We start from the raw sequence: 27350 nt of genomic DNA, 5'->3' as shown, positions 1-27350 counted from the left end.
TTGGGAGAAAAGCAATGACAAACCTAGACAGTGTCTTAAAAAGTAGAGACATCACCTTGCCAACAAAGGTCCATAGAGTAAAAGCTATGGTTTTCCCAGTAGTGATGTACGGAAGTGAGAGCTGGACCATAAAGAAGGCTGATCGCCAAAGAATGGATGCTTTTGAATTATGGTGTTGGAGGAGACTCTTGAGAGTCCCATGGACTGCAAGAAGATCAAACGTGTCCATTCTTAAGGAAACCAGCCCTGAGTGGTGGTATAGAAATTTAATAAATAATAAAAGCAATTGTACTAGTAATTCAGTACCTGTTGAAATACAGTTCCTTTTCCTGCTGCAGAGGTGAGAAGCAAAGGTAGGGTGATCAGAAGCAAAAAAATAATAACCCAGCAACAATGAATAAAGAAAATAAAGGCAAATTCAAATAGGATTAACCATAAAAATCTGGGGGGGAAAATCTAAAATAAACAAAAAGTCTTCACTAAGCATCTGGCTCCCTACAGAGTCATTCTATGAGGTTTTTCCTCCCATTCCCAGACCTTCATTACCAGTAGCACTATATGAAAGACAGGAGTTCTCACCACCTCACCCTACTAAAATTCCCAAGGTTTTCTTGGGAGAAGAAACAACAGCAAATGTTATAAGAAACTGACACAAGTTTGTGGTCTAGCCTTGACCTTTAAGGATCAGGCTAGGCAGCCCATTCCATAGTGAACCACTAATGTGATCCAAGCTGCGGTTCATATACCAGTGACATTTGACAGGAGGATAATCATTTGCGGAGGGAAAACACCCACCCACCATGATTTCTTCATTAGAAAGTTGGAACCAGTAACCTCATATGAAGAATTTATTTGTGGGCTGCATTAAAAGAACTGTTAAATTTTTTAAAAAGCATTTTCTGTGTTTTTACCCTTTAGCTAGGTTTCCCTACTGCCAGATTAAACTCTTCCTCGCTCCAAGTTCTTAATTACAGAGTAAACACATTTCGTTTTATTACTTGACATAATTGAAAAAAGGAAAGGAAAGAAGTCTAGTGAAGAAATACTTTGGAAAGGATACAGCAGACAGTTAGGAACATATCGAGCTAAGAGAGAGCACATGTAGGAAATGAAAAGGCAAGTACAATGTGTTGCCAACTAACCCAAAATTAAAAGGCCAGGCCTGCTCTTATGCTCTTAACAGTAGCTTGATCTGCAGACATCTGTAGGCGAAGCTTTTCACAGCATGCAATAAACATTATTTTTTAATGCCTGCACTTGTAACCAAGCTTCTGCTAAATACGCAGCTACAATTGCAGTCAAAAATGCTGGTAATGCTATTTCAAATAATTTGGGAGTAAAAACACTTATTTGCAAGTTGGTAAACCTATTTTGCTTCCTTCCCCGTTAAATATCTTTCAAAATGTAAAATTTGCAAGAAAAGGAACAAAAGAAGAGGAGAAAAGAGAAGAGAAGAGAAGAGAAGAGAAGAGAAGAGAGACACGCCTAAATTAGTCCTCAATGCTTGGGTCACGTTTACATGTCTTCTTCTAGGTGATTTTGTTTTATAGGTATACTTATTGCTTTCATTCTTATTTATTTATTAAATATTTATCTACTGCTGTATCATAGAACTATATCACAGTGCTTTACCACAATATAAGAACATAAAGTCATACAAAAAAGCATAAGAAAGTAAAACAAGTTAAAAGCAAAAGAATTAAAAACAAACAGCAATAGACCATTGTGAGTAATGCACTCTTAATTGCCTGCATAGGCCTGGCATAATAAAAAAAGTTTTCAGAAGTTGGCACAGAAGGTTAAACTTGGATCTGACCCAGGATACAGATATGAGAAAATGGGTGTGAGATTTGAATTCAAAGAATAACTAGGAAACAATGGAACTGGATTTGGGACAACTTCTATTCTAATATAATTTCTGCAGACCTAAAAAAACTACTTTAAATGGTATTTAACACCTTATAAATTGAATTTCATGAATAAGTTAGGATTGGCTAAATGTTGGAGATGTGGATTAAATAAAACAGATTGCATACATATCTTCTGGCATTGTCCTCAAATAGACATATTCTGGATATCCATTCAGGATAATATCTATGCTATGTTAGGATATCAAATACCCTTGGAACCTAAAATATTTCTGCTTGGTTATCTAGAGGATGTTATCCTGGAAAACGATCAAGTGTTATAGCTGCTGCTAAGATTATAATAGCTAAAAACTGGGATGAAAGCATAGCTCCTACTATATCTAAATGGACTGAGAAATTTATTCCATAGTAATTATGATTAAACTAATGTATTATAAAATAATACATATAACCCAGCACAACAGGTTTATGGGGGAAATGGGTGGGGGTTTTTGGTAATGTTTTGGAACAGATTCAGTGATAATGTCCACTGAATGCTTTCAACCTGTATTTTTATGCTCTTTATCTTTGGTTTATTTTGCTTATTAATATATATATATTTTAAAAATTAAGTTGGCACAGAAGACGTCTGCTGAATCTCTGTTGACAGCGGCGTAGCGTGAGTTGTCAGCACCTGGGGCAACGCAAGTAATTTGCGCCCCCTAACCCGGGGCAAGGCAAGTAATTTGCGCCCCCCCAACCCCTAACCTGCGAGTTGCCACTGGCGCTGCCGCGCAAACAACACTGCTTGCCCGGAGGAGGATGGAGGCAGAAGCAGCCGCCGCCTGTGGCTGGGCCGAGGGGATGGCGGCGGCGGCAGGGTGCAGAGGCTGCCCGTGCCCGGCCAGGCGTCGGTGGCGGCGTCGGCGCTGCTGCAGCGGCTGCTCCTCCTGCGAGCAGTGAGCGGAGCGCAGCCACAGCGACGGTGGGGGGCGCGCGCGCTAGGGCGCAAGGCTGGCGGTGGCGGCGGGGAGCCCGGCGGAGGAAGGAACTTGTCCCTTCCCTCTGGACTCGCGCCCCCCCAGATGTTGCGCCCGGTGCGGTCGGCACCCCTGGCACCCCCCACGCTACACCACTGTCTGTTGACAGGGTGTTCTACAGGATTGGGCCAATGGCACTGAAGGGTTAGTCACTTGTAAACACACAAATTATTTTGTATTAAAGCCATCTCTTTATTTGTGGACAGATAGCCTTTAAGTTTAATTTGTTAGATGGATCAAATCCAGCGCAGTCTGTAAACAATTTTTCCATTTTTGTGGTAGACCACAATAATGGCTTGCTGTGACAATGTCACCACACAAGAAAGTAACTCATTTTGACTTTTTCTTTTTGGGGGTGTGAAGTGTTAGATCAGTGCGTACTGTACATGTGTCTCTGGAACTTTGAGATTTGTAATTTGGCAATTGATAATTTGGCACCTTTTCATTGGCTTCTTTCCACCAAGATCTGTAGATGAAGCAAATAATAAGAAACGGAGATTAAGAGAAACTGAGGAACTCAATGAGTAGCAAATTGCCACAATCCCTTGAATTGCCTACATATCTTGAAACATATATAGAAACAGACACACAGTTTGACAAACTCCCAATTGGATTGTGTCACAAAATCTGGTTTTTTTGCATCTCTTTTAGAGCGGAAAGCGTTGAGGTTCTCTTCAAAGGTTTTGCACAAAACATTCTAATCAGAGACAGACTATGTACTCATGTTTTTATATATAAAATACACTCATTTAATTGCTAATGGAGGTGGGAGACCATCTTATGGCAAAGTCTGCAAAAGGGGAAACAAAAGCAGCTCCATAAAACGCAAATGCCTGAATTTAAAAGAGTAACAAACTGGGTTGCATTTAATTGATTGCAAACATGACTGAAGACTGGACAAGTTTCCAAACCCAAATGCTAAAATAAAAATAAAAATGTAACCTCAGTTAAATAGAAAGCCTTCATCAGCCTGTTTTGGAATATTTGCTTGCACTCAACATTAATTTAAAAAGCTTCCAGAGGTCCCAAAGGTTATTCCCTCTAATTATTTTTATCCTGTCTGTGAGAAAGATGGTGAGCACTTTCTGATGTGTTATTTATTTACTATACTCGAAAAACTTTGTTTGCTGTGCAGGATTGCTAAAGTTTGAAGTCACAGAAAATACATTTGGGGGGGGGTGTGATGGGGATTTACCACATTCTGCCCACAGGGATTATAGTCCACATAGGGTTTGGCTATCCTTTCCTGGCATTTTCTATTCCCAGGCTTCCACAAGAGCAGGCACTTTGCTTGATTTCAACTTTAAAATGATTGTAGTTAAGCTATGGAACTTGTTCCAACAGGAGACAGCGATGGCCACCAACTTGGATGGGTTTAAAAGATGGTTGTCTAAATTGGACAAATTCCTGGAGCATAAGGGCTACTAGCCACGATGGCTATGCTCTTTCCTCATAGTTGGAGGCTGTAGGTCAGGCATAGGCAAACTTGGCCCTCCAGATGTTTTGGGACTACAACTCCCATCATCTTTAACAGGACCAGTGGTCAGGGATGATAGGAATTGTAGTCTCAAAACATCTGGAGGGCCGTTTGCCAATGCCTGCTGTAGGTTTCTGAATACCAGTTGTTGGAAACCATAGGAGAGCAGATTCTTGTGTTTGGGTCTTGCTTCCAGGTCTCCCACAGGCACCTGACTGACCACTGTGGAAACAAGATGGTGGACTAAATGGGCCCTTGGCCTGATCCAGCAAGCTCTTCTTAGGTGTGTAATAATAATAATAATATATTATTTGTACCCCACCCATCCGGTTGGGTTTCCCCAGCCGCTCTAGGCAGCTCCCAATGGAATATTAAAAACACGATAAAACATCACACATTAAAAACTTCCCTAAAAAGGGCTGCCTTCAGATGTCTTCTAAACATCAGATAGTTGTTTATTTCTTTGACATCTGATGGGAAGGCATTCCACAGGGTGGACGCCACAACTGAGAAGGCCCTCTGCCCGGTTCCCCGTAACCTCACTTCTTGCAGTGAGGGAACCACCAGAAGGCCCTCAGCGCTGGACCTCAGTGTCCAGGCTGAACGATGGGGGTGGACATGCTCCTTCAGGTATACAGTGGTACCTCAGGTTACATAAACTTCAGGTTACATACGCTTCAGGTTACAGACTCTGCTAACCCAGAAATATTACCTGGGCTGTCTGGGCTGAATGATGGGGGTGGAGACACTCCTGCAGGTATACAGGCCAAGGCCGTTTAGGGCTTTAAACCAACACTTTGAATTGTGCTCAGAAATGTACTGGGAGCCAATGTAGGTCTTTCAGGACTGGTGCTATATGGTCTCAGCAGCCACTTCTAGTCACCAGTCTAGCCGCCACATTCTGGATTACTTGTAGTTTCTGGGTCACCTTCAAAGGTAGCCCTACGTAGAACAGATTGCAGTAGTCCAAGTGAGAGATAACTAGAGCATGCACCACTCTGGCAAGACAGTCTGTAGGACTGTAGGAGTCAGAGAGAGGTTAGTGACAGGAGCCCTTTCCAGAGGTCACCCTGGTGGGAGCTTCTTGGTCACATCACCCCTCATTGCACATTATAGAGGGAAGCTTCTCATATTACCAACAGGCTCAAAGAATATACGAACAACTTGGAGATGGTTCAGTTTAAACACGATGCTTGAGAACAGCCTCAGATACGACAATGCTTATATTTATGTATGTTTATGTACACTGGCAAAGAAATCTTTATGTCCTTTGCACAGTTCATAGGAAGCATATACGCCACAGACTAAGCAGATAATGGTGAGAAACAACGTGGGTTAAATATACTGCCTGAAACAGGATGCTAAAATCACAGACCTCTGTAAACTTTTGAAAAAGATGTCAGGAACTATTTGCAATTTTTCCCCCTCTAAATTTCTGGCTGCACAGCACCATCTAGAGGCAAGGGAGGATTTAGCAATTTTATAACATCTGCAGATACTCAATTTATGAGGATGGAGGAGAGAGAGCAAGGGAGGGAGACAGCTCATCCCCACTTTGCTTGTCCCGTGCCTAGAAAGCATGGGTCTGAGTGGTTTTTCATTCATCCCACTGCTTTTCCCAGGAAAAACCACTGAATCCGAGCAAACTACAATCTGTTTGTTCCAATGCAGCTCTAAACCTCAGGTTTTCCCAGGGGTGTGTGGGGAGACAAGCGGAAGTGTGGATAAGCCCCCCTCCCACATTAATATTATGTTATTATCCTATTTATGCGCTCTGGAAATGCACATTACTGAAATAATAGCACTTGAAGCAAATAGAAAGAAGACTCCCAATGCAAGTCCATTTTTATTCAGGCTGTTTGCTTTAGTCCCTCAGCCCTTCTGGTTCATATCTATTCATCTATTGATATCCATTCTTGCTGTATAAACAAAAGCCTCACTACAAAAGAGGTGTATCAGCAACTTCCTTTCACCTGCGCTCTCAGTGTACACCTGTAGTTTGCTTAGCAATAGAAGGGGGCTGAAGTGTAGGAGATGCTCTCAGAATTGTAAAAAACGTATTTGCCCTTGACAAGTTTGAATATGTCTTTGACAGGCAGCTCCGGTCCTATTTTCCTGTGAAGATGGATTTATCATGCCTGCATGATAAATCGATAGGCAGAGTGAGGCAGCTGCCCAGGCAGCTTGTGTTAAGTGGCCAATAATAAAAGTAAAGTGTTGGAAAACAGACCTATGTGCTTATTGCGTGGCCTGCACTATGCCTCCAAAGCAAGCTTCCACTGCATTGTGCTATCCCACTGCCAGTTTTGAATCATAGAATTGTGGAGTTGGAAAAGACCCTAAAGGCTGTCTAGTCTAATGCAGGCATCTCAGCTAAAGCATCCATGACAGATAGCCATCCAACCTCTGCTTAAAAACTTCCAAAGAAGCAGAGTCCACAACCTCCTGAGAGTCCATTCCAATGTCGAACAGCTCCTACCATCAGAAAGTTCTTCCTGATGTTTAGTTGGAATTCCTTTCTTGTAACTTGATTGGTTCGGATACTACCCTCTGGAGCAAGAAAAAACAAGCTTGCTCCATCTTCCATGTGACAGCCCTTGAGATACTTGAACATGGCTATCAAATCTCCTTTCAACCTCCTCTTTTCCAGGCTAAACATACACAACTCCCTCCACTGTTCCTCCTTAGGCTTGGTTTCCAGACCCTTGATTGTCTTGGTTGCCTTCCTCTGCTCATGTTCCAGCTTGTCAACATTCTTCTTAAATTGTGGTGCCCAGAACTTGACACACTACTCCTGGTGTGGTCTGACCAAGGCATAATAGAGTGGTACTATTACTTTCCTTTATTGGGACACTATACTTCTTTTGATGCAGCCTAGAATAACATTAGCATTTTTTGGTGCTACATCACACTGTTGATTCATGTTAAGCTTTTGGTCCACCAAGAGACCTAGATTCTTTTCTCATGTACTGCTGGCAATACAGGTGTCTCATCTTATATATGTGCAGCTGGTTCTTCCTGTCCCTATTCAAATTTATTTTGTTTAGTTCTGGCCCAGTTCTCCAATCCGTTAAAGTTCTCTTCAATACTATTTCTGTCTTCTGTGGCATTGGCTACCCTTCTCAGTTTGGTGTCATTTGCTGCAAATTTGGTGAGCATCCCCTCAATTCCTTCATCCAAATTGTTTATAAAGACATTGAACAACAAGCAGCCCAGGACAGAACCCTGCAGCGCCTCACTTGTCATCCCCCCTCCAAGATGATGAGGATCCATTATCCATTATTTGGGTTCAGTCAGCCAACCAGCTACAAATCCACCTAACAGATACCTCCTCCAGCCTAGATTTTACTGGCTTCTTGGTCCTACATGCACTTAGAAAGCCAGATTGTGAAGCATGATTTAAATATGATTATGTTAGCTATGATCAAAATGTGGGACACATATTTTAAATAAATAATATTTGGCTGGTTTCCATGGAGACCAAAAGCAGCTTCAGGGAGACAATTTTTGGGACTGTGGCTGAGACAGTTTTAATTGTCTTCTCACCCACCTCCCCCATGACCCTGAGATTGCTGAGGTATCCCCTTGGCTGTTATACACACACACACACAAACACTTAACATCATGTCTAGTTTAGCTCTTATCTTCTGTCCACAGCAAGTTTCTTGACGTACTGCCCATTCCTGTGCACAGTTTCTTAGAAGTAAGTTCCACTGAGTTCAATGGTATATTTTGCAATTACGCCCAGGATTTCAACCCTAGAAGTTTGACACAAATGTTCCAACCTGTGCTGTCAGTTACAAGACAGAAGCACTTGCTTGAGGGGGGCAATATTACCTGTCATATAGGAATTTTTGGAATGTAATGTCTAAATATAGTTTGGGGCTTGTTATTTCAATGGATGTGTGTTGAACTTCATGAATTTCAAAGAAAGCTTGATTTTGCAAGGAATGTCAGAGTTGTACATCTTCTGCCCAGATATCAATTTACCCTGGCTATTGTTAAAAGGTTAACACATCTGCATGGCAATGCGATATTCTTTTTTATGAAGCTGCATTGAAGCCAACTCCAAACCTGAAGCACACAAATACCAGTGTTTTTACTGCACTAGACCAATCCTTTTTTCTAAAAAAAAAAAAGAAAGCAACAAACTTGGGGAATCAGTTTCTTGCATCTGTGTTTTTCACTTGACAATGGAAGTCCATTTAATTAGGCCCTTTCCCTACACACCCAAAGTTATACTTGCTTCCTGAGCAGTATCACAGGAGTTGTAAATGCTGCAGGTATTATAATCTATGCAGAAATGCTTAAGACATTGGCAAGCTCCAGTTTAGGGGATTGTAGCAAAGACTACAAGCAAGGGCTGGCTAGATTGCTAGACAAACTGTGTCCTTGTGTCATTTAACTAGAAGTTCGGGTGAAGGACATTTGTTTGCTTTTCTCCAACACTGCCCCATTCCAACTCTGCTCCAACATTCCTTGGCTCAGATTATAAAGCAGCAGCAGTGGGAGAGCAGGAGGCCACCATTTTGACTATTCCACAGTGCCCCTGAATGTCACTGTCAATAAATTGTGGGGACATAAAAATGGCAGGTGGCTCGCAGATGCCCACCCAAGATGGCAACACAATGGTAATTCCACTAGAGGAGGGCCCAAGACTGGAAGGGGCTTTGTCAGGGAGGTAGAGTCAATCAATAACACTTTGCCAGGGCTCCCTTAAATAGCTCCAGCCTTGGCATCAAAGAAGAGGAGGACTCATGTGGAGTGGGCGGTGTGAATGGCAGACTTCCTGCTATGTCTGCCTGGAGGCTTGGGTGGAAAATATAATTTCCCTTTTCTCTTTTCACAGGCACTACTGTTCTCTTGCCTAAGGTATGAGGAGCCAATGATGACTTGAATGCTAAACTTGGATGTGAAAGCCAGCTTCAAATCCTGTGACACCTCCTGCTGGCCTTTGGTACCCCCCCCCCCTTTCCTGCAACATCAGGAAGAGAAGGACCTTGTTATATATTATCACTGTGAAATGTACACTTTGAGATGTCTCTGCTAAAGCCCTGGTTGTTGTCTCCTGCCTGATCATGACATACTGCAATAGTAACACCCTGCCATCTGGCAGCAATAGGAACCATCTATTAATAGATTCACAAAGTGCAAAAATGCATTTTAAAAGCTCTTTGTTTTAATTTAAAATGGCCTGAGAGAATCCTGTGAAATCATTGCCACCGAGAAAGTTCTGGTTTGCATTCAGCATTTTTGAATGGTTCTAATGGTTCTATCTAGACATTTAAATTTTTGTTAGTCTACATCACTAGCATTCTTCTGAAATACAAATGTATGGAGTGAGTGGAAGCTGGAGCTATTCAAAGCTGCTCTTTGATTAAAAGGTTCCTGAGAATAGGAAAAGGAGGCTCTTTAAAAAAATTGTGATTTAATTGATACATGTTATATGAGTTTGTGTTTTTCTATTATAAACCACCCTGTGATCCTTGGTTGAAGGGTGGCATAGAAAATTAGTAAACAATAACAATGAATGATTTAAATAAATACCTTTTTTTGCATAGGATAAGTTAGAGGTGGAAATTCCAAGGACAACATTTTACTGTAACCATCATCGTATTAGGTTAGGTTAAGCAAACCACTATTATTTTTTCTATAGAGTTGATTTCATTGACCTAAGTGCCTTACAGGCCAGTTGTAAGACTTACTAAGATAATGTACATGATGCATTTTGAACTCTCAAAACGTGCTATTTAGGTGCTAAGAGTAATTTATTACTACTTTTTCTATTACACTTTGGCAGCTGCATCAATGTGCATGTTTTGCATATTGCTAATTTTATTATTTTTAATATTAGATTCTAAGTTGGAACCCACTCATTATTTTTTATCTATTTCTTTTAAAACCAACATTGTTAAATAAAATTAGAAACTGAATTTTCAATGTTTTCATGATGTTTTGACTTAACTGTTGAATCTTCAGAGATATATAGGTTATGTGCATATGTGTTTGTGTGTGTGTGCGCCCCATTTCCTAAATGATATTTTCATTTAGAGGCATGAGCCCCAATAAATTACCTTTCTACAACTTGGCCAAAGGTATGCTGTTTTTTTGGCATTGTATCTTCAAAGCAAGCAGCTCTAGGTCCAAGATGTTCACATAACATTGCGTCAAGGATTTTGAAGCGTAAGGTCCTGAAAAGAATATCTTGAGAGACATCCATCTTACAGCCCATTTCTATCAAATTGTTCCTGAAAGAAAGAAAAAAGACCCAACCAATGTGGATGTAGAACAGTAAAAATATTCCTAAGAACAAGTTAGCACCATAGCAGTTACCTAGCTGGTTGCCTGTTGATAGATTGATACATAACACTAAGTCATAGTTTAGCACTGCAGGGACTTGAATGAGTCTGAGTGAAGCAGTGAGGAGTTCAGAAGTATTTAATTTCACTCATATTAAACATTGGCCTAGCAGTTATGTTTGAACCCTAGATCAAACTCTGGTTAGTTTAACAAGCTAACTTTATAGCCAGGGCCGTCTTAAGCATATCCAGTGCCGTGGTGCAAAGATCTCTCCAGCGCCCCCCCTGGCAACTCCAAAACAAGGGAGGGTGCGGTGGAACATGTCCTCTGCCTCCCCCACCACCCTGATCCCCAACATGGTGGCGGCGATCAAGCAGGAAAACATGCTGGTGGACATGCTCTCTGGCATTGGGGCACCCAAGAAGGCAGCCAGGGAAGGCTGCGTGCCGCCTTTTGCCAGGAAGCAGCAGAAGGACAACGACAGGGAGCAGGGCCATCTTTAGCACATGCAGATCTCTGGGGATCGCTCTCCTCCTGTGGAGGCTTGGGGAGGAAGCTGCATGCCCACCAGCCATATAGTTGGCGGGGTGCAGCTGGCGGGCATGCAGGGAAAGGGGAGGCTGCTGGCAAAACCATGCAGCTCCCCCATTCACTAGGTTGCCCGAGAGACTGGCACCCTGGCGCAACGAACCGCTAAGACCAATGGGAAAGACAGCTCTGTTTATAGCCATAGTTTGAAGCTGGCTTGATATCAAACTTACCAGAATGTTTTTTTAAACCAAGATCCCTTGTTCAAATGTAAGACTAAACTGGGATGCAATAAAACTCTGCTGAAGTCCTGCTCCTGGGTGGATGGGAGGAGGAGAACACACCTAGCAGGAAAGAAGTAGGGGGCCACAGAAGCCCAACACTTTGCGCAGGTTGATTCAAGGTCACTAAAATAGTTCTAAGACATGGTTTTAGGGTTACGTGTGAATGTGGCCAATGCAGCATATTGGGTTAAGAACTTAATTCGTTCTGGAAATCCGTTCTTAACCTGAAACTGTTCTTAACCTAAAGAACCACTTTAGCTAATGGGGCCTTCCGCTGCCGCCACACTGCGGGAACACGATTTCTGTTCTCATCCTGAAGCAAAGTTCTTAACCAGAGGTACTATTTCTGGGTTAGCGGAGTCTGTAACCTGAAGCGTCTGTAACCTGAAGCATATGTAACCCGAGAAACCACTGTACTGGGGAAAGAACCCAAAGAGTTTTGTTGCAACTTAATGGCTAACATTTAGGATGGCATCAGCTTTTGTGGATTAGAGTCCATTGCAGAGCAATAATACCAAGTTACTGTTTCCTATTGCAGTTTCTATCAAAGGATCTGTCCCCTATCAAAACTCAAAAGAGTCAAATTTCAGTGGTAAAATGTTATTTGGTCATGTTTAGACTGCTTTAGGTTACATAGTGCTTTAAAATTAGTTTTCAGTTGCAGGGCACGGTAACTAATTTTGGTTTTTATAGGGAGTGAGTCTTGCGAGTTTTAAATCAATTGTTTGAATCACCCTTGGCTCTGTGATCAGGAACCAAATGAAAACTGTATGCTTTATTACCTAGATAGGAGAAGGAAATGCTTTCTATTATTTATATCATATTACATTATTGTGGAGTGACCTATTAAATGGTAAGTCCATTTGTTTAAACTAAGAACAATGCATGCTGTGCTTATTTCTGACCTTTTCTGGACATATTGCACTAACACAGAGGTTTTATACATTTAATGTTATTAAATTACAGGTCACTGTGGTTGTGTTGTTTTTGTCTACAGAAACAGTATTTAAATCTTGAAAGTAAAATAAACCCGACTATCCCAAAGGTAATAATGGCACTTTTGTTCATTATTGTCATTTATCAAGCTGAGCTGTGTTGCTGATGTCTGGCAATAACTACTAAAAGCAAAAGCAAAACAGTATCAAACTCTTTCAAAGAAACCCAAAACGTCCCCAAACAAATATATAAAGAGTTCATTAAAATAAGAAAAGAAAGTGGGTTCCCCCCCCCAATCACTTTCTACTAATTTCCAGGCAGCTAACAATAAACACGACATTGTGCCTAAACATGAAATTCTCACCTCATAAATTTCCTATGGCAGCTATTGGGAAATAGCACCAAAAGTTTTTATTTCTTTGACTTTCGCAGTATTTAATTGCCTTGGGGGCACACAAAATGCCTTTATAAGAGCATTAACCTCCACATAAATTACATCGGCTTTGCTCAAGCATGTTTGGACCTAACTCTTCAGTGCAGCAAGAGGCATTCAATGGAGAAAATAAGTGGTTAGTGCAATGGTATACCAATTACTCAGAAGTAGTCCTACTGAGACACAATGGGATTTACTTCTAAGTAGGCATGTATTGCGCTGTTAATTGACTCTGTGGCTGCTACCTGATGGATTAGTCGGTTCGTTAACTTGAAATACATTCACATTATCAGAATCGCTGTACAAGATTCTACTAACAGACTCCACTTAGTGGAAGCCCACATGACGGCTTCTGTTAGTGCAGTGGGGTGGAGTGGGTTCCCCCTCTCCTCCCCCATGGCCCTGGGAGTGGGTAGGATAACTCCCAGAGAATTATATAGGGGGAAGAGAGGGAAGATTGTTCTCCCAGGCAAGCAAAAATGTTTGCTCAGATGGAGCAATATCCTCATTGCTACATTGAATTCCTTCCACAGCGTTTCCTCATTGTTAACCTATTAATCAGGAGCCAAATTTTAATCTACAAACTATTACTCAAAGTTATTATAATTATTAATTGCTTTCCCCCAAAAAAGGTGAACTCAAAGGTGAACCTTTTTGAGTCCTCTGGGGTCTCATCTAACTACCACTTCAATGGCTACTGCATGCATCAGGTCTTTTGATTACCCCCCCCCCCCCAGATTTGAGAGAATTTCAGGGAAGCTGCTATAAAGTTTAGCATTTTTGAGGGAGAGGCGGGATAGAGGAAGAGGGGGTAGGGAGAATCTGTTTATTTACAAATTGGATAGGAGAGTCTATTAGAAGCAACCAGACTCCTCAAAACAGGCTGCAAAAGTACTGGTCCTGAATGAGTTGCCCAAAGCAACTACTCCTGTAGTTCTACAAGCTGCTTCCTGTTAGCTAGATTCACAGTACTGTCTGTTTCCAAATTCAGAAACTGCCAACTCTTTGATTTTCCACTGCCCTGAAGATCTCTGGTATCAGATCCCACTGTTACAGATCCTGCTGCTTCTCATTTGGAAGAAGATATCCAACTTCACTATTGGCAAGCAACCAGCTAGACAAAAAGTAGTTTCACCTGGCCTATCTGAAACAATTTGCTCTGAACAGCAAGCTGGCTTAATCTAAATAACTGAACAAGTACCGAATATACAAATTTAATAAATAACTAATAAATAAAAATACCTGTACCACACAATATAGTTGCCATTAATTAAATATGATCCTCATTAAGAGTAAGTCTCTGAAAGTTAGAACGTTCCGTTTCATAGCAAAAATGAGCCTTGTCTAATATTCAAACTTAGAATGCATGCATCTATGGGACATTATCTCAGTCTTATAAAAATCTGCTGATTGCTAAAATTTTGAATGAAGTGATTTACTAAAATCTAAAATGTCAGATTAACCTTGGAGTCAGCCAGGTTTTCCCCACCCTGAAATTAACAAGGCCAAATATTTTGGACATAAGTTTCATGCATACTCCCAAACTCTATCCAAGCCAAGATATGAGTGTCTGTTTTTGCAATATTTTAAGTGTGCCTTATTATAAATATGTTCTTCGTTGGACTGAATCCATCATGCCTCAAATTAGTTGTACACACAGAACTTTTTGAGAATTTCCATGGTGCCAAAGGACAATGGGTCACATTAAATGAAACTTGCTCCTTCAATATCTCTCAAATATATCCACCCTCTTTTCCAAACTTGGCAGGTGTCAAGAATTTGGGATTTGAAATAACCACATTTGTAATTGTTCAGAAGGCAGATTTTTTTTTAAGGTCCATAATGTTCAGCTACATTATGAATCAAGCTGTATCTCCTCTCCAAAGTTCTCCTCTAGCTTGAAATGTAAAACAGGATATTGGAGGAGGGAGTTGGGGGGGGGGGAGGAGCAGCCAAGCTGAATTGTAGAGCATAAGCAAAAGGTTCCAAGTTCAACCCTCACCATCTTCAGGTAAGGCTGGGAAAGACGCCAGCCTGAAACCTTGAAGAGTCACTGCCAGTCAGTGTAAACAACACTGACCCAGATGGTCTGACCCAGTATATGGCAGCCTCCTGTGTTTTCATGAGATTCTGCCCATATTGTGCAGCCAGCATTGGCAGAAGTGTTTCAACACTGACAGAGTGCCTCCTTTTGCAGCAAAACTCTCAACAGTCTCTGTGTGACAGACCACCTTAACCAAGCATTTTTATTCAGTAAATATCTTCTGCTTGGGTCAATAATTTAAATTTAATTTTGCTTCTTGCAAACTTTCTGTGTGTGGCTGTTGTCTCTCATCCTTCTTTTGTTTCCAGGTGTCTTTGTTTTGGGGGGGCTGGGGGCTGGGATTGATTTTCCCATCATCCTTTTCTCTTCTGTGTCTATTTTTATATTGCCTAGCCTGCTCTGTTTATTGGACACCAAATAAAATCATTTGTCTTAATTTCTTTTATACCTACCCTGATAATCCAATAATAAGTCATTGCTAGATAAACTCTTTATGATATACACGATCCCTATGCATAGCTTTTCAATTACTTTTCACTGAATTACTTTTCACTCATGACTATGTCCCCCCCCCCCCAAAAAAAATTATTCAATAGCATGGCACTTTCCACCTCAGTATACAGCCTCTTATAAACATACACAGTCACACACAGTTCACCCATTTATTCTTTTCACTCATTCTCTGACCATTTTCATGCCACAGATACTTTGTCCTAGAACTTTTTGGATAAAGAGAAAATCAAAGGTGGTATATAAAAATAGCAGAACTATATTGGAGTAGAGACCTTCTCTCTCCTTTTTCAAGGTCTCTCTGAGTAAGAAGTGTAGTTTGGCAGGCAAATTGTTGATTCTGTAGTGTAGCTTTTTTCCCATTGTATGGAGCAGGTGTTTTTCTTGCTCTAATCAAGCCTCTTTTCTTTCTCCATTAGAGCAATTTCCTGTTTTGTTTTCTGCAACTCAGCCATCAAAGCTTGTGGTACTTGATGTAACCCTCACAATGCAATTTTTTTAAAAAAAACAAACAAACATTTTATTACCATTTGTTTAAGATTTGCCTTTCCTAAGCTTCTTGAAACATCAGGAACATATGTTCAGGAACAAATCCCTGGTTCTCATGTGTCTCCTCCTTTTGATTTAAAATATGCCATTGATGGTGGATCGAAACCTTCTGACAAAACATTTAATTCCAATTCCTTCATCGTAATATGGCTAATTCTGTGTAGTTTAGCACTGTTTGCAGCAAAACAGATCTACAAAAACAGCAACATTTTAACACAAGGCTAGGAATCAAGTGTATGATGATGACCACTAGTTTAGCTTGATTCATAATGATAGAGTGGTCTAGGCATTGCTGCATCCTACACCCTGTTGCTTACACCATCTGAGATGGAAGACAAGGTGGAGGCCAAACTCTGCTTTGTGTTGCACTAGTCTGGATGACAGCCAATGCCATCAAGTGATCCAGTGGGTCCTGAGCTAGCTCATACCCTCTCCATCCCTGGAACGCCCCATTTTGCAGCTTTTCGCGGGCTACTGCTGCCAAGAATCCAGCTGTGGTTCCATGCCAGAGGAGAGATGCTGATGTTGCACAACAGGCAGCCTCCAGCTGATCTATTTTGGGATGGTTGGAGGGGAGACCCTAGTAAGGTGAAACAGAGGTTTGGATTGCGGTGATAGACAAATAATGAAGGATTGAGCTAACATTCTCTATTAGCCATGATTGCACCTACTGGAATCCCATGCTCAGAGGCAGACACCATACACCTAAATTGTTTTTTAACACAAAATTCATGTAAATAACCAATTGGTTTCTTTTGATTCTGGCTCTCTGTTGATCACAGACCTTAGGCATATTGCCCATCACCAATCCATCTGAGGCAGCAAAGTGCTTAGAACGTTCTTGGGGATTTAAAGCCAGTTAAATCCCTGTACTCAGGACTAAGCTTAAAACATACAATTGACCTCAGATCAGCTTAACTATCTTAAATCCAATTGTTTCACATTGAAGTTGCAAGGCGTGTCACTGTTCAGTCCTAAAGTGAGAATCAAGACATATTTGTAAATGAAAGTTCGAATCTGAACTCATTTCTAAATCAAACTGATTCCAATCTTGAGTTTGAAAAATCCAGAGTAAACTACTCCTCAACTATTTAAATTAAAAGTGAAATGTTTTTCATCTTGTAACTTAAGTTGCTGCCTGGATCTGAAGCAATACCTCTACAAATGGGGACCAGATGCTCTCCAGTGGTGGGTCAATTTCTATGAGAGGGATCCAGGAGCTTAACTGGTACATGGCTTGGGACAATTTGGCACAAGCAGCAGATGGGGAATGATATGGCCGTTTCCCGCAAGAGATGCCCACTAAATGAGGCTTTGGTAGAAAAATAATTCCTTTCAAGCCCAAAGGTTTACAGTTTACACCAACATTCCATTCTGTAGCTGTTTCCCAGAAATGGGTTTAAATGCTCTTTTTCATTTGAGCTCTTATTCCCCTGTTTGGAATTCCATTTGGAAAGTACACACATGCCGCTGGTAGTAGCTCTCATGACAACATTCTTATCAATTCATCTTATGTAGCTCATCATTCTTCAAATACTTTGTCTCTTAACTTAATAAAGACAGGAAGCAAATCGTTCCAACTCTCTACTTGGAGTCACGCATTTTGGTATTTGTTTATGCACCCACAGAGATAAAAAATATAGCATGGTTTTGTTTTTTTAAAATAAAAATGAAGAAGAATATGTCCTTAAACTTCCCAAGTATCCTGATTGTCCCTTGTCAGTGTCTTTTTAAAGAAAAAACTATGATCCAGAGCAGACACCAGGCATTGACATTGGGGGGCATTTGCTGTGACACATAGCCCAGTAGGGAGCAGCAGTACTTAGGACAGAGGTAGTCAACACTGGGCCCTCCATATTTTTTGAACTACAGATCTCATCATCCTTGACCATTGGCCATCCTGATGGGAGTCGGTGTTGCCCAACAACATCCAGAGAGCATTCCAATCTGCTGGCCTTGCACTTTCTCCTTCCTGCTGTTGCTGCCTGCTTTTCACCTGCTTCTGTAAGTGAGTGAGCAGTGAAAAGAATGAAGATGTGCAGTTGTCTCCACACACCTTGTCCAATCCTTCTGGGAAGTGGTGTGGACTGGGCTTAGAAAGAGAGAGAATCAAATGGGCACTGATAACACAAGCAAGGAGGGTAAGATAGACACACTCAGGAAAGGGGGGGGGGACACATTGAGAGCATCTTGTCTGAGCATCCCCCATGGAACTGGCAGTACTGTAGCTATTGTTTAGTCGTTTAGTCATGTCTGACTCTTCGTGACCCCATGGACCAAAGCACGCCAGGCACTCCTGTCTTCCACTGCCTCCTGCAGTTTGGTCAAACTCATGTTAGTAGCTTCGAGAACACTGTCCAACCATCTCATCCTCTGTCATCCCCTTCTCCTTGTACTGTAGCTATTTTGTACCATTTTTAAAAAGTTTATCATCCCAACTCTAAGCTGCCAAGGCTAAATAGAACTGAATCCTGTCCCATGTGCCTTCTCTTGCCAATGATTCCCGCCCCCCACTCTTGAATTCTCCAAATTCTTTCTGTTCACCTTGCTTGTGGGAAATTATTTATTTGCATTGAAATAGTATTATTGTTCAGCTGCAGTCAAATTTCCTGACCAGGTTACCAGCCATGAAGATGTTCAAGATTATCTAGATCAATGTACAGCTGCTTACAAGTGCTCCTGTGCATTTAATTATGATCTTTGTTTATGTTAAAAATCTATGGCATGGAGATTTCTGATCCCAGCCCCCTTATACCAACTCGACAGTCTCTAATTATTCACAGCCAAGTTTAATGTGAAAAACAAATGTGCAATTCTAACTAGAATTTGTACTTCATGTTACCTAGCATTCTTATGGCCGTTTTTTTAAAAATATAAATAGCAAGCTATATTGTATTCTGAATTTGGGGTGTATCAGAAATATCCTCTAACAAAAGTTGGTTTTGTCATCTTTTGGTGGTGGAATATCCCTGGAAATCTGGAGAACAGGATGAATTTATGCAATGCTGAATATTTTGATGTACGTGTTAACAATTAATAACTCCTAAATGGATGTTATTTGAAGCATCTTGGTCTGATTATCAGTGATGAGTGGCTGTTTGTTTCAAAACACGTCTCAAAGAGTTGTGGACTCCAGCAGGACTGACACCTATAGCCGTGCAAAGAGCACCAGCTGATTTGTGGGGAAACGCTGTGAAGGCATTTCTGTTTGGGGGCTGATCTCAAACAAATTCTTCCACCAGCTATTAAATGGGAGCTGCATGCTTGTTAAAGGTCATGAAAGCTTCCTGCCTCCTTCCTTCATGAATGGAAACCTCTCTCTCACTTTCATTTCAATGTACCCATTGTTTGGACTGTGATAGCTCAGCCCAAACAACTTTTTAGTGGAAGTGGGATATTGTTTGCCCAAGACATTTGTCTTGAATACGTCTGTCTGCCTGGTATAACCCTAGAATTTTCAAACAGTTCCTTTTTGCTCTTTTCCAGATGTAAAGTGGCATGCAACCCGGATCTACTGAAGCTTCAAATTTAAACCCAAAGTCTTTCCTGCTATTTCATATTATCTACCGAGAAACCAGCTGTACCCTGTGACTAAATGTGCTTGTATCACCGCCATTTTTGTATACAGGAGCATCTAAATTCTTACACTTAAGTTTTTAAAAGTCTTGTTTTCAAACTTCTCTAGGAATTGACAAATTAAAAAGAGACAAATTGCACATCTAGACGGCATCGACAACATTAAGAGTTATCAAAGAAGGCAAATGTGAAACTGCTGATCTAAGAAAAAGGTGTAATTTGTCTCAAAGATCAGCCCTTCTACCTTACTTTCTATCTTTTTATCTTACTTATCCAGCCTATTTCCACACCTCTCCTCCACCTCCTTAATCCTTCCCTCCTTTGCCCTAGTACCCCTTGATGAGATGCTATCCTTATCTAATGCCTCCACATGCCCCCCTTTAATCTAATCTCACATATTTTCCAGTCTTAAATTTTAGATGTTCTCACAACTTTAAAGTGAGGTCACCGTGGCATTCGCATTCGCCACATCCAATCTGCTAGAATTATAGGCAGAGTAATGGGATGGACAAACAGTAATTCTCCTACTGCTGACAGGATTGCAGAGTCAATGATTCAGAAAGAAGGGACCCGATAGGATGATAAATAGGTGATGAAAGCTTCTACCATCTGGGATTCATTTATGCACCATATCGTCATACAAAGTGCAGAACCGCATAATAGCGGCTATGTTAGACAGTGGTTTTTAAGAGGACCAACTAAACAAGAGTTTTGCAAACATCCAGCTATTCTATCTTTTAAAACAAAACCAGAGCAACAATCCCATTTCATTCAGTGATCTCTCTTATGAAAGGCATAAATGTTCACATCAAAGTTACTTGTTATTGTCATCTCTAGTGTGTGAAAGTAGTTGTACAGAAGGCACTTTGGACATAATACACAGGGGACATCTCTTGTTCTTAACCAACAATTTCAATGTGATGAGTTGAGTGGCCAAACATCAGTTAGTAGCACATCTGTCTTTGCATCCAGAAGATCTCCGGCATCTGGGAAGATGGATTGACTATTAAACCACTCTGAGAATTGTACCTCTGAGGAAAAAGCAGGACTCCTAACCCTTAACAACAACAACAACAACAACAACAACAACATATTATTTATACCCCACCCATCTGGCTGAGTTTCCCCAGCCACTCAGGGCAGCTTCCAACAAACATCAAATAGTAAAAACTTCCCTAAACAAGGCTGCCTTCAGATGCCTTCTAAAAATCAGTTGTTTATTTCCTTGACATCTGATGGGAGGGCGTTCCATAGGGTGGGCGCCACTACCGATAAGGCCCTCTGCCTCGGATAAGGCCCTCAGAGCTGGACCTCAGTGTCCAGGCTGAACGATGGGGGTGGAGATGCTCCTTCAGGTATACAGCTTCAGGTTGCATACGCTTCAGGTTACAGACTCTGCTAACCCAGAAATATTACTTCGGATTAAGAACTTTGCTTCAGGATAAGAACAGAAATCGTGCAGCGGCAGCGCAACAGCAGCATCAGGAAGCCCCATTAGCTAAAGTGGTGCTTCAGCTTAAGAACGGACCTCCAGAACGAATTAAGTACTTAACCCAAGGTACCACTAACCTGGGTTTAGGGCTTTAAAGGTCAGCACCAATACTATGAATTGTGCTTGGAAACGTACTGGGAGCCAATGTAGGTCTTTCAGGACTGGTGTTATGTGGTCTCAGTGGGCACTCCCAAACTGCACACGTAACAAACTACAGCTCCCATAATTTTTTCAGGAAACCATGACTGTTAAAAGTAGTATCATAATGCTTTAAATGTAAGGTGTGATTATGGCCAGTGATTGTGTGGAGGAGTCTTCCCCATTTTGATATACCCACAATGCTGCCCCTAGAACACTCTTCCCTATGTCCTTCCTACAGAGGTTTCTTTCATATTTTTGCATTTAAAATCAAGCACTCTAGCTCTCCCATCTCAGCTCAGAGGCTTCAAGCACTGGCACATAAATGTCTCTGGCGTATGTGTTTTCCCATATACCCACTACAACCCTTTAGTAAAACTCCTAGCGCTATGGGGATCTAGAAACATAACATATATAACATGGTGCCATATTGACAGCTAAGGGCGCACATATACCATCTGTGTCTGCCCTTTTGGCAGGGAGATGTGAGCGGCGATGAGTTTTGGATACACATTTGCACTGTGTCCTCTAACTGGCTAACCACATTTGAGGTATAAAATGTGCTTTGCTTGGCCTGTGTAACTGAGAAGTATCTTCTCCAAAAATGGGAGTTAGTCTGATTGTACATGCCTGCTATCTGTTACAAATGTAACCGTTTCCTGCTCCTTGTGCTGAAAGAAGACAGCTAAGAGGCCTGAAATTAACAATAAAAGGCTTTTTGGACTGGCTGCATATTGAGATTTTTTCGTAATCTCCTCTGTTGCTAACCAGTTGAGTGTTTAATCAATTCTACAAGGCTCAGCCTTTTTGCTTTCTTTCTCATTTCAGAAAGGATTTACAGTGTTTAGTGTCTCAGCTATAGATATGTTAATGTGATTGCCAAGTATTCCCTTTAATTCTTACTTATTCTATGCCTCTTATATGAAACTTTGCGGACTAACCAACTGTTAATAGTATGTTGCTTCCAATAAAATCTGAAGAAATTTGGCTGCAACGCTTTGCCAAGCTGGTACATATACAGCTCCATTTTACCATATTAGGTCAAAGATAAAAGAATGATAACTACAGAACTGCATGGCCTAGTTTTTTCTACTCGTAGGTCATGCATCGTGTAGAATATTCCCTGTGGGGATAAATGTTCTTACTTCAATTTATGGGATTTTGATCATGCTTTTCAAAGTATATTTTCATTCAGCTCAGCCTTGTTCAGTGAACAACCTTAGTGGCTCACTAAGAGCACAGAACAGGATGGTAGACATAAGCTTTCACTTCCTATTTGGGGCATGCGTACGATGCAGAGAAATATATTTGATGTATGCTATTCTAAACATCCATTTTAAAAGTTACCGGAAATGCTCTGACAGTGCATTTTCAGACTTTTATTCACCGATGGAGAAAATAGAAAAAAATAAATAGAAGTTTTTAGAGTGAACCGAACCATATTTTTAAGACGATGGTGTGCATAGTCTTGACAGCTTCTGAGAGACAAAACAGAACTGATATATCTGCTTTTACTATAACAGATGGGGACATTTTCCTATGTTGCTGATGTCATATTGAAAGGGAGGGGGAGCAAAGGCAAGGACAGAATTATTTCACTGCCTTTGTAGATTTGGCCCCTTTGACAGAAACAGATAAAACAAATAATCCCCGTTTTTTAATTCACATTTTATTTCCTTAGCACTTAGATAATGTCTCATTTACTTTGAGCCAGAAGTGCATTAGCATCCTTGTTCGTGGGTCTGCTAAGGCAGGGCTAGACTTGAAGTCACCCATGCCTTGATAAAATAAGCAACACACCAACACCTTACATCTGGGGAAAAGAAGGGAGGTACTGCAAGGCTGAAAGGAAAACCCCTTTGGAAAAATTAGCACTAAATTGAAATGGAGGGCATTGCTTAATGAATGCTTTCATCTCCTGCTTAATTAGCTCCCTATTTTTCACTCCTGGCTACACTACTTTGAAAAAGGTATAAATGTGCTCACAGTGGGGCAGGTGTTGGGAGGATGTGACAATGTAAGTTAAATAGTAAGTAAGTAAATTTTTATTTATACCCCACCCAAGACCGGGCTCAGGGCAGCTAACATCAAATATCAAATACCGTATTTTTCGCACCATAGGGCGCACCGGACCATAGGGCGCACCTAGTTTTGGGAGGCGGAAAACAAGAAAAAAATATTCTGAACCCCAGAAGCCAGAACAGCAAGAGGGATCTGGCTTCTGGGATACCGTGTGGCTGTTCTGGCTTCTGGGGTAACCCCGCCAAGCCTCTTCAGGGCAGCGGGATGAAGGCTCCCCCTGTCCAAAGAGGCTGCGCAGGGCTAAAGCAGAAGCCAGGACAGACGCGTCGCTGAAGGGGCACTGTGCCTTCTCTCTCTCTGTGCAGCGCCCCTCCTTCACAGGAAAGGTGCTGCGCAGAGAGGGAGAAGGCGCAGCACCCTTCAGCAAAGCTAGAGAAGGAACAGAAGGAGACCCTTCTGTTCCTCCTCGGGCTTCGCTTGATAGGCGCGTTGCTCAAGGGGCGCTGTGCCTTCTCTCTCTCTCTGCGCAGCGCCTCTCCTTCACAGGAGAGGCGCTGCGCAGAGAGGGAGAAGGCGCAGCGCCCTTCAGCGAAGCTGGAGAAGGAACAGAAGGAGACCCTTCTGTTCCTCCTTCGGCTTCCAGGACAGGCGCGTCGCTGCGATGCGGGAGGAGGAACAGAAGGAGTCCCTTCTGTTCCTCCTCCGGCTTCGCATGACAGGCGCGTCGCTGAAGGGGCGCTACGCCTTCTCTCTCTGCGCAGCGCCTCTCCTTCACAGGAGAGGGAGAGGGCGCAGCGCCCCTTCAGCGAAGCTGGAGAAGGAACAGAAGGAGACCCTTCTGTTCCTCCTCAGGCTTCGCTGGACAGGCGCGTTGCCGCGAAGCCAAGGAGCCTGCATTCGCTCCATAGGACGCACACACATTTCCCCTTCATTTTTGGAGGTGAAAAAGTGCGTCCTATAGAGCGAAAAATACGGTACTTTAAAACACAATGAAACAATTAATTAAAATACAGCTTAAAAATCAGAATCAGGATAAAATTAAATGACTGACCACGAATTACAACCATAGGGATTGGGAGCCTCAAGTATTCATCAGGGCCAGCTATCCAAGTTGGTCCCACATGAGCCAATAAAAGGGCCAAAGGGTTAACTTAAGGGGTCCCATGGGGGGGGGCGGTCAAACAGGGCATGGACCAAAGGCCAGGCGGAACAGCCCCATCTTGCAGGCCCTGCAGAAGGATGTCAAGTCCCACAGGACCCTGGTCTTCTGTGATAGAGCATTCCACCAGGCTGGGGCCAAAACCGAAAAGGCCAAGGCAGCTAGGCCATTACACTTTCATGTTGGAATGTGCATACAGAAATGCATCTCCTGAAATTCATGCAGTTCAGAGAATGATTGTTCACCTATACCCAGAGAACCTACAACAGCAGAACCACTGCAAACCATGCCCCCAACTTCCATTCTGCAGAGCTGGTCCAGTTAGCTACCATGGTCAATGGTATTTTTTTAAAAAACACCCACTGAGAGATCCAGCAGAACTAGCAGGTTCACACATTTTCACTACCATCCTAATCTGTCTCATGGAATAGGTCAACCAACCATTAAGGTACCCAAAACTGCTTCAGTCCCAAACCCTGGCCTAAACCCAGAATTCAGAATCACTCTAGATAATCTGTTTCCTCTAAGAATGCACAAAGTTTGCCCAAGAAGATATTAGTAACTGTGTGGTGGCTCCAATATTCTTCCAGATCTGGGAAGGTTCTCTTCCAACAAAACAGGGTATTCAGCACCCTCTGGATCGGCCTAATCAAGAGTAAAGGCTATATGTGGTTAGATAGAGTGATTCAAGCATCTTCTTGTCCACTTCCTCAGATAGTGACAACTGAAAATAATCCCACAAAATCTAACTAGGTGGTGCTCTAGGTACCTCAATTGTGGCATCAGGCTCAGAACCGATACCTGCAAATTCCCCTTCAAAATGCTTTGTGAATTCACCACAGCAGGTGACCAAGGGTTCTATTACACTTCTCCCCAAGCCAGACCCCACAACAAGCTCTTCATCACTCAGGCAGGCCTGTTTCAGCGACTACAAATCTTCTGGAAACAATTCTATGGCTTTCATGGCAGCCATGAGGTCCAAGCAGGTCCACTTAAGGTGGCCCACACATGGATATTGAAATCCTCCAGCAAGTGACATGCAGATTCTGTTTATTACCACAATTGGACTCAGTTTGTGTGGGATAGTTTTGAACTATTTGACTTATTTATTTACACTATTTCTATACATATTGTGTGTGTACACATATCTATAGAAAACTAAAGCAACAACAACTTAAACAACAAATTTAAAAATATGCACTTAACATATGAAAATAGCACGTTAACACAAAATTACTAATGAATATAAACCAACATAAATGATCTCACCTTTGGACACACCCTCCCACTCAGCCTCCTGGCTCTCACCAAGGGTTGAAACAAACTCCCAGCACACCTGCAAAAGCCTCACAAAGAGAAGGGTTGATGCTGACATCATTCTGGTCTCTCACTTTAGGCTTGCATTTTATGGGCAGGCACTAAGGTGGATGGAGCTTCCTCAGGCTGCCTCCAGCTGTGTCCCATTAAGCAGTCAGCTGCATTCTCTGCATGCACTTCCAGGTACAGCAGGTTTGGTGAGTTTCCCAGGGAGTCCCAAGGGAAAGGCATCCCTCCATTCTCAGTTCTTTCTCCACCCTCTTCCCCTTTCTTCTCCAGCTGCTTTATTTATTTATTTATCCCCCCCCTTTTTATAGAATGGTGCGTTTTTTTGTCTTTTTACTATTACAGATAAATATGCCATGGCCAAGTTTTAAATCCTAATTTTACTCTTTCAGGGGTTCCTGTATTCCTCCCATCTCCTAATGCAAAACAAAAGCCAAGAAAAAATGTGTGTGTGTGTGTGTGTGTGTGTGTAGCTATTTTGAATAGTTCATGTCTTAACACATCTTCCTATTGTGTCATTTGGCAGAAACCTGGACTGGTTTAAAAAAGAATTTTTATTAAAGGAAGGGACGGAAGGAATAGACTGAACATCTTTAAAGGTGTTCTTTTTCAAAGTTGTTGAAAAGCTCTATAAAAGGCTGTTGAATGAGAGGTGCCTCTGTTTCTATTGCACCTAAGAGTTACAGAGGGTTGTACTCAACAATGTCTTTGTGCAAGCAGAACAACTTCTGCTCTTTCTTGCCATCTCTTTCCCTCTCCAGAAAAAACCCGCTGTCCAAAGTAGTATATAATCTAAGCAAGAAATTTGGAACAAAACTGCAGGGCAGGGGGGGACAAGAATATTAAATTAAATGGTAGACTCCAAGTTAGTATAGCGAAATTAATACTAACGGTTGAATGCATGTACTATACTGCATATATTTTACAATCATGGTTAATCTGCAGGTAGTTATGCTTTACAGGGTTAAGAGACTGGGCCAGGTCGTTATCTCCCCCAGTTTCCATGGAGGCACGGTTAACCCGATGTCACCTGATGTCATCATTATGTCAGGTGACCTGATTTTGCCTGCATTGTTTGAAATCAAACCTTGTATAGCACTCTGCAAGCACTTTGGATCTTCTGGAATGCTATGCATGGGGCTTCTCAAAACCCAGCCAGATCAGCTGATTTCTGGAGCTTGTGCAGCCAGGTCCACTGGGCTTTGCGGATGCTGATTGATGGTTCCTGCACACCTCCTTTGGACTCAGCTGTGTCCTTATCTGCTCAGCACATGATGACAGGTGCTCGTGGCTTGGCCGAAATGGTAAGGCCTGCTTAGGCTGGAAGACCTGCTTAGGCTTGCAGCCTGGAGTTTCCTCACCTCTGCCACGGTAGTGTTGCTGTGTCTCTGAAAGCACTGCTGAATATTTTGGTAGTGGGAGTAAAAGGGTGGTGTGGTGTGGGGGGAGTACTTTCAGGCCCTAATGAAATACTTCCCTATGTAGCACATTCCTCCATCAGATTACAACACATTGAATAGATTCTGCATTGTTAGTTATAAACCAGCAGGTGGCATTAAAAATTGGTCCTGAATCCAGTTCTGCAACTTCTCTGTGCTGGACAGTGGACATTTTGTTGTTGCAGCTGCTATCCTATGAATTTGAGGATGGCAGTGCATGGAATATGAAAAGGATGCCTTTTTAAGCTCATGA

General features: G+C 41.9%; 2 long non-coding RNA genes across 2 annotated transcripts in view; both read right to left on the bottom strand.

Moving 5' to 3' along the window:
- LOC308587310 overlaps positions 1-27350 on the bottom strand; it is a 242547-nt gene that overhangs the window by 45585 nt on the left and 169612 nt on the right. The window lies entirely within an intron of this gene.
- On the bottom strand, positions 1447-25831 carry LOC308587306. Its single transcript, XR_014008312.1, has 4 exons — positions 25605-25831; positions 10439-10612; positions 2979-3353; positions 1447-2499 (listed from the first exon to the last, which is right to left on the bottom strand). It is a non-coding gene; the product is annotated as an uncharacterized lncRNA (long non-coding RNA).

The sequence above is a fragment of the Podarcis bocagei genome (genome assembly GCF_964188305.1).
Source record: "Podarcis bocagei genome assembly, chromosome: 5".
Taxonomy (NCBI): Eukaryota; Metazoa; Chordata; class Lepidosauria; order Squamata; family Lacertidae; genus Podarcis; species Podarcis bocagei.
Note: the sequence above shows the minus strand (reverse complement) of the source record. Positions and strands in the feature narration are given on the sequence as shown.